We start from the raw sequence: 7719 nt of genomic DNA, 5'->3' as shown, positions 1-7719 counted from the left end.
TAACAATATAATAATTAGCGCCCAAGTCGATAAGAGAAAAGTTTTTATTTGTCTTCCAAAGTTCTTGAATTTTTCTTCGAAGATAATGATGAAGGATCCTCATACCCATTAATTTGATAATAACTGAATATCTCCAAGGGTAATAAATTCTTTGCATGTCTTCTGGGGATAGGGAAACTTTATACTTAGCATTTAATGAGCTTTCCCCTCCCCTATTTGTTAGGATCGAAATAATCAGCTGTCATGCGGAAGCTAGCAAAGCAAGCATTGAACGACGATGAATCAGACAACAAAAGAGAAATATAACAAAAAAGACATAAACATTTAACGTGGTTCGGTAAATTGACCTACATCCATGGCGGAGATGAGCAATCCACTATATAAAAGAGAGTACAAAATATCGAGAGAACAATCTCACGAAGAAGCAAACACAAGTGACACACTAACACTTGTCCCGTAAAGTTCTTCCCCCTAAACATGACTCTCAAACCCCATATAGCTACATTGTGGATGCTACTAAATGAGAAGGGCGGATCCTCAATTTATAGAACTCCAAACATTTTCCTACAAGGAAAGGGACTAGCCAAATATGAAAGAATTATATTTTTCTTCTAAGAAAAAAATTCAATTATGGTAAATATGTTGTCCTTTCCTTTACGAGATAGGAGAACCAATTATGGTAAAAAAATCTGGACAAACACCTAACAATTCTCCCCCTTGGACTGAATTTTCTAACAAAATAAACTTGATTCACCTTCTTCACATAGCCTTCAACAGGTCGCATCCCCAAATCTTCACCACGAATTTTGTCTCAACGTGCGTAGTACATCGGTCAAATTTCTCAGACAAAAATTATGATTATCATCAAATAGGTTGCGACTAGAACTAAACCTGCCAAGATGAACCTGTCTTGAACCTTGCACTGATACAACTATTATGTCGAGGAAGAGGCAAACCTAAAAATAAAGAAGATAAAGAACACCAAATTTTAACGTGAAAAACCCTTCAAATCGAAGGTAAAAACCACGGGATCACAAAGATCCAAAAATCTCCACTATAACAATAAGAGGGTTACAAAAGTTCTTCAAATTGGCTACACAACAAGTGCCAAATATGGAGCAACAATAGCAACAACTAATCAATTGAAGAAAGAGAAGAATCCACGAAGACGAAGCTGATGTTCGAGGCTCGAAATCAGATTCTACGATCCTCGAAATCCGATCCCACCATTCAAATCAAAGAACAAGATGTTACGAACACTCAGCCAAAATTTCCGCCCGATCCAACGGTTAACAAATCGAAAATGTGATTTTAAGTTGGCTAGTCGGAATAAAAATCTGCAGCAAAAATAAATACTTTTCTTCTCTCTTGATGAAAGCTCTCTCAAAAACTAATCTTATGTGCTTAAGTCTTTCAAAAACTTCTACCAATGAGCATAAAATAATTCTCCAAAGTTGTCCTATTTATAGATCAGTGTTGCTTTCTCTTAAAGCTAAAACCCACTCAAAATAGGAATAAACACCGAATCCAATTTCGAATAGGAATGGAAACCAAAAGAAAATAGGATTAGGCCTTTGGGTCTTTGGCTGGACAACATGGTCATGTGCCCAACAAACTCCCCCTCCAGCCAAGGGGAAAAATGTGTCTTCAAGTAGAGGAACTATTGACAGGCTTCATGCCTGCCAATTTCTACAAAATTCATGTTTATCTGCAACCACTGCCTTTGTCAGCATATCCGAAGGATTTTCATCAGTGTGTATCTTCTCAACTTCAAATAATTTCTCTTCCACAGCCATTCTTATCCAATGATACTTTTTATTTATATGTTTGGTCTTAGAATAAAAAGTGGAGTGCTTGGTGAGATAGATAATACTCTGATTATCACAAAATAAGATGTACCTTGGATTCTCAAAGCCAACATCATTAATAAACTTCTTCATCCATAATAGTTCTTTGGCACCTTCTGTGACAACAATATATTCAGCTTCTGTGGTGGATAGAACTATGCACTTCTGTAGTCTAGATTGCTAAGAAACAGCTCCCCTACAAAAGTAATCAAATAACCGAAAGTACATCTTGAATTATCAAGATTGCCTCCTAAATCAGAGTTTGTGTAACAAACAAGTTCAAGCTTGTCATTGCCAAAGCACAGCTTCAAATCTGCAGTGCCTTTCAAATACCTTAATATCCATTTTACTGTATCCCAATGTTCTTTTCCAGGATTAAAAAGGAATCTACTAATAGTACCAACGACATGTGCAATATCAGGTCTAGTGCAAACCATAACATACAGCAAACTACCAATGACAGAAGAGTAAGGAATATGAGGCATCTCCTTTTTCTCTTCATCAGTAGATAGACTCTGACTAATACTCAATTTGAAGTGTTTAGTAAGAGGAGTACTAACCACTTTTGCATCTGTCATTTTGAACCTTTTGAGTAACTTCTCAATGTATTGCTTTTTCGACAAAAATAACTCCTCTCTATATTTGTGTCGGTGTATTTGAATGCCCAAGATTTTCTTTGTTGGCCTCAAGTCCTTCATCGCAAACGATTTGCTCAACTACTTCTTAAGGACTGCAATTCTGGATTTATTCTTGCCAACAATAAGCATGTCATCCACATAAAGCAATAAAATTATAAAAGCATCATCAGAGAACTTCTGGAAGAATACACAGTGATCTGAAAAAGTTTTCTTGTACCTTTGTTCTTCTATGACAGATTAAACTTCACATATCATTGCCTTAGAGCTTGTTTCAATCCATACAGGCTCTTTTTCAATTTGCAGACATAATTTTCTTTTTCCTTATTTACAAATCCCTCAGGTTGCTCCATATAAATCTCCTCATCTAAATCATCATGAAGAAAAGCCGTCTTGACATCCATCTGCTCAACCTCTAAATCTAGACTTGCGGCTAAGCCTAAAACCACACGAATAGAAGACATCTTCATAACAAGGGAGAAAATTTCATCAAAGTCAACTCCCTTCTTCTGGCCAAAACTTTTAACAACTAACCTCTCCTTGTATCTAGGCGCAGAGGTATGGTTATCTTGCTTTATTCTGAATATCCATTTGTTAGATAAAACTCTCTTACCTTTCAGCAATTTTACTAACTTATATGTGTCATTCTCATGGAGTGACTTCATCTCATCTTCCATGGCTTTAATCCACTGATCTTTATGAGTATCTTTCATGGATTCATCATAATTCTCAGGTTCTCCCATGTCAGTCAAAAGTACATACTCATCATGAGGATAGCGCATGGATTTTTGCTTCTCCCTTGTTAGATCTTCTAAGAGAGGTTTCATGAGCATCTGAAGTAGTTACCTGTGCAGGAATTGGTTGTTGATCAGCCACAACTTCATCAACTGGATCATCCATAACATCTACACCATGATGATCATTTTGATCTTGATCACTATCTCCTTCATTGTCTTGGGTTCCTCCATATGCAATAGGTGCCTTAGCAATAGAAACTGGATCAACATAAACTAAGCTCTCATTACTCTGAGAATTTATCTTCTCAGCTTTGTCAATATCTTCAATAGTCTAGTCTTCAAAGAATATTGCATCACGAGTTCTAATAAGTTTATTGTCAACTGGATCATAAAAATGATACCCAGACTCATCTTGACCATAACCGATAAAGATGCACTGCTTAGTTTTGACATCCAGTTTCGATCTCTCATCTTTAGGAATATGCACACAACATTTACACCCAAAAACTCTCAGGTGATCATAAGAAACATCTTTGGAAAACCAAACTCTGTCTAGGACATTACCATTCAAAGCAACAGCAGGAGACAAATTGATAACATAAGCAACAGTGCTAAGCACTTCCGTGCAAAATGTATTTGGAAGTTTAGCCTCTGAAAGCAAGAATCTAACTCTCTCAACTAGAGTTCTATTCATCCTCTCTGCCAAACCATTCAATTGAGGCATCTTGGGCGGAGTTTTCTGATGACAAATTCCTTGTTCCTTGCAATAGTTATCAAAAGGACCACAATATTCACCACCATTGTTAGTGCGAATACATTTTAATTTCTTCCCCATCTGTCTCTCAGCTAAGGCCTAAAATTCCTTAAAGATGCCAAGTGCTTGATCTTTAGATTTCAAAGGATACACCCAGAGCCTATGAGAATGATCATCAATGAAGGTCACAAAGTAAAGTGCACCACCTTTTGACTTTACTTTAAAAGGACCCCACAAATCAGATTGTACTAACTCCAATAATTCGGGCTTTCTTGAAGGAGGATGGATATGAAAGGAAACCCTTTTCTGCTTGCCAGCTAAACAATGGATACACCTTTTCAGCTTTGTATGTTTCAATCAGAAAGCAAACTTTTCTTAGCCAAACACGTAATCCCCCTATCGCTCATATGACTCAATCTTCTGTGCCACAATTCTGATAAAGTATCACTTTCCACCAGATTTATTGAGTCATTAAGAGTAGAGCCATGTGCCACATATAAATAACCAGACTTGACTCCTCGAGCCACTACTAACGAGCCATTAGTGAGCTTTCATTGGCCATTAAAGAGGGCATTATGGTAACCTTCATTGTCTAATCTTCCTGCGCAGATCAAATTGAAAGGAAAGTCTGGAGCATGCTTGACATCTTGAAGAACTAACATTGAACCATTATTAGATTTTAAACAAACTGTGCCAACACCAAACACCTTAACTTCACTGGCATTGCCCATCTTTAACACTCCAAAATCAATATGAGTATAAGATGAGAACAAATCTTTTCTTGGTGTGACATGTGAGGTAGCTCCAGAATCTACTATCTAGCTCATCTCATGAGATACCAAATTGATGACATTTCATCATAAGCAAAAAGAAGGTCATCTCGAACAATAGCAGCGACATTGTTCTCATTATTTTCAACTTTCTTTCCTTCTCTAATGTCTTGCAATAACTTGCGGCAAAACCTTTTGATATGTCCTTTCTTGCCACAGTGGTTGCATGTAATATTATGGTATTTGGACCTTGACTTACTTCTACTTTTACCTCTATTCCATGAGCCTCTTGTTCTATCTTTCCCCCGGTATTCTGTAACCAAGATATCTGCTTGTGAGGATGAACCTTGAGATTTTCTCCTTACTTCCTCGTTCAACACACCACTCTTAGAATATTCCATGGTCACCTTACCTCCAGGAGCCGAATTTGTCAAACAAACACGAAGCGTTTCCCAAGAGTCTTGTAAAGTATTAAGAAGCCAAAGTCCTTGTATCTCATTATCAAAATTAACTCCCATTCCAGATAATTGATCAAGGATGCCCTAAAAATCATTTATGTGATCAAGGATAGGGCTGCCTTCCTTGTATTTAAAGGTCATCAATTGCTTAGCAGGAACAACTTGTTGTTCCCAGTTTTTGAAGCATAAAGAGTCTCTAGCTTTTCCCATAATGATCTCGCATGTGTCTCATTCACAATATGGTTGCGAACATTATCTTCAACCAATTGTCATATATATCCACATACTTGTTGGTTCTTGGAATTCCAATCTTCATCAGATATACTCTCGGGTTTATGAGCTGAAAAAATGGGTAGATGCATCTTCTTCACGAACAACAAGTCTTTCATCTTGCTTCTCCAAACATTATAATTGCTTCCATTTAAACACACCATCTTGCTCATATTTGCCTCCATTCCATAATAATTTGGATAAATAACCAAGGCTCTTATACCACTTGTTAAGACCGAAATAATCAGGTGTCAAACGAATGCTAGCAAAGCAAGCGTTGAACGACGATGAATCAGACAACAAAAGAGAAATATACCAAAAAAGACACAAACATTTAACATGGTTCGGTCAATTGACCTACATCTACGGCGGAGATGAGCAATACACTATATAAAAGAGAGTACAAAACATCGAGAGAACAATCTCACGAAGAGGCAAACACAAGTGATATACTAACACTTATCCCGTAAAGTTTCCCCTTTAAACACGACTCTCAAACCCCATATAGCTACATTATGGATGCTACTGAATGAGAAGGGCGGATCCTTAATTTATAGAACTCCAAACATTTCCTACAATAAAAGGGACTAGCAAAATACGGAAGAATTATATTTTCCTTCTAAGAAAAAATCTAATTATGGTAAATATGTTGTACTTTCCTTCATAAGATAGGAAAACCAATTATGGTAAGAAAATGTGGACAAACACCTAACACTACTTGCATTCGGTGGTTCTTGTATTTTCATTGGTGAAGTTAGATCGTTTGTGGATTGGATGGAAATAGAGTATGCTTGTAACTTATCTTTGAAGGTAGGATTAGCTTCTTGGGAGGCTATTATAGTAGGAGTATAATTATGATTGCCAATATCTGGAGGTTTTGGTGGGATTGGTGTAGCTTGTTTCAGAGACTGTTCTGAATTATGTATTTTCAAGAATAGATATAGGAACTAAGGTGAAGAAGTTATAGAGAGATGAGAGTTTCACACTCTAACACAATAACTACCATAATATGTGTGTAAAATGCATAATTTGCTCAAATAATAATTTAGCTATATGGGACCAGACACTCAAATCACCAAAACAAATTAATACTTCGAGTAAATTCTTACTAACTTGTATGTACCTCAAGTTAATGGCCATTCTCCTAAATTGGGCGATGTTGAAGCTGAACATCACATTGCTGAACATTCTTGAAAGTTGAACATCATATGAATTCAGGAGTACAAAGATACCATACTAAAGAAAAAATCACAAATTCTCAAATTTCACAAAATAATATAACCCCAAATTGTTTTAGCATGAACTCATTATACTTTAATTTGATACCATTTCAAGTTGGTGCTCTTACGCTTCACGAGAAAAATAAGAAGCTAATCTTCATTTACAAATTTTGTGTATATTTAGAAGTAGAAAAACTTCCAACTTTAGCAGCGGAGGAAATAATTTGTACCATATTTTGAACATTAGCCGGGGAGATAATGCAAGATGACAAAAGAATTGTGTCACAAAGCTCATTTTTTAGAACAGATTTAAACAAAGTAGATCTGCAAAAGTCAGACTGCAAAAACATTTATGAAATAAAAAAGAAAGAAAAATCCTAAAAATAAAAAAACCATGGGTAGTACTAAACCAATTCAAAAGACAATCAAACTAAAAATGTTGAGAAAATCTGAAATCAAGCAAAACTCAGTGTTGCATATAATGTAAAGACTTCAAAAGTAAAAGGTTGAAGAAGAAAACTCACTACAACACTCGAAGGGTATGAATACAACCAAGTGAGAAATGTATAGTGAGGTTTTGAGATTTGGGGATTTAGGGTTTTACAACTTCGAGAGAGATGAAGGATATTTTGATAGAACAACGTCTTTTTAATTAGAGTGTTTTGTGTGCTTTTATTTTTTTCTTTATTTTTTAGAGATTAAATAGGAGTGGTGCCTTCCCCCCGCATAGTTTAGATTATTAGGGACCGTACATCCATCACTTCAACGACTAGATTAAATCTCTTCGCGGAACAACAACATAAAACTAAAACTTGTGGACCAAGAAGAAATCTCGTCCCTATTAGTGTACTTTTAAGGACCAGATTTTTGACTCATCACTAATTGTTGGTCGTTAATAAGACTTTTTCTTGTAGTGGAGGAATGATTTTTCTTTCACAAAAGACAAAGATGTCAAGAAGAAAAAGGGACCACAAAGAAATTTTTGAGTTTGCATTACTAAGTATAAATAATACCAACAATTTATTTTT

The 7719-nt window shown here is 36.0% G+C and overlaps 1 long non-coding RNA gene across 1 annotated transcript; it reads right to left on the bottom strand.

The window, feature by feature from the left end:
* Window positions 1–318: 318 nt before the first annotated feature.
* LOC142162814 (uncharacterized) lies at window positions 319–7352 on the bottom strand. Its single transcript, XR_012694228.1, has 2 exons — window positions 6595–7352; window positions 319–956 (listed from the first exon to the last, which is right to left on the bottom strand). It is a non-coding gene; the product is annotated as an uncharacterized LOC142162814 (long non-coding RNA).
* Window positions 7353–7719: the final 367 nt, after the last annotated feature.

Source organism: Nicotiana tabacum, chromosome 8 (assembly GCF_000715075.1).
Source record: "Nicotiana tabacum cultivar K326 chromosome 8, ASM71507v2, whole genome shotgun sequence".
In the NCBI taxonomy this organism is placed as follows: Eukaryota; Viridiplantae; Streptophyta; class Magnoliopsida; order Solanales; family Solanaceae; genus Nicotiana; species Nicotiana tabacum.
The sequence above is the reverse complement of the archived record's forward strand: the minus strand, read 5'-3'. Positions and strand labels throughout refer to the sequence as shown.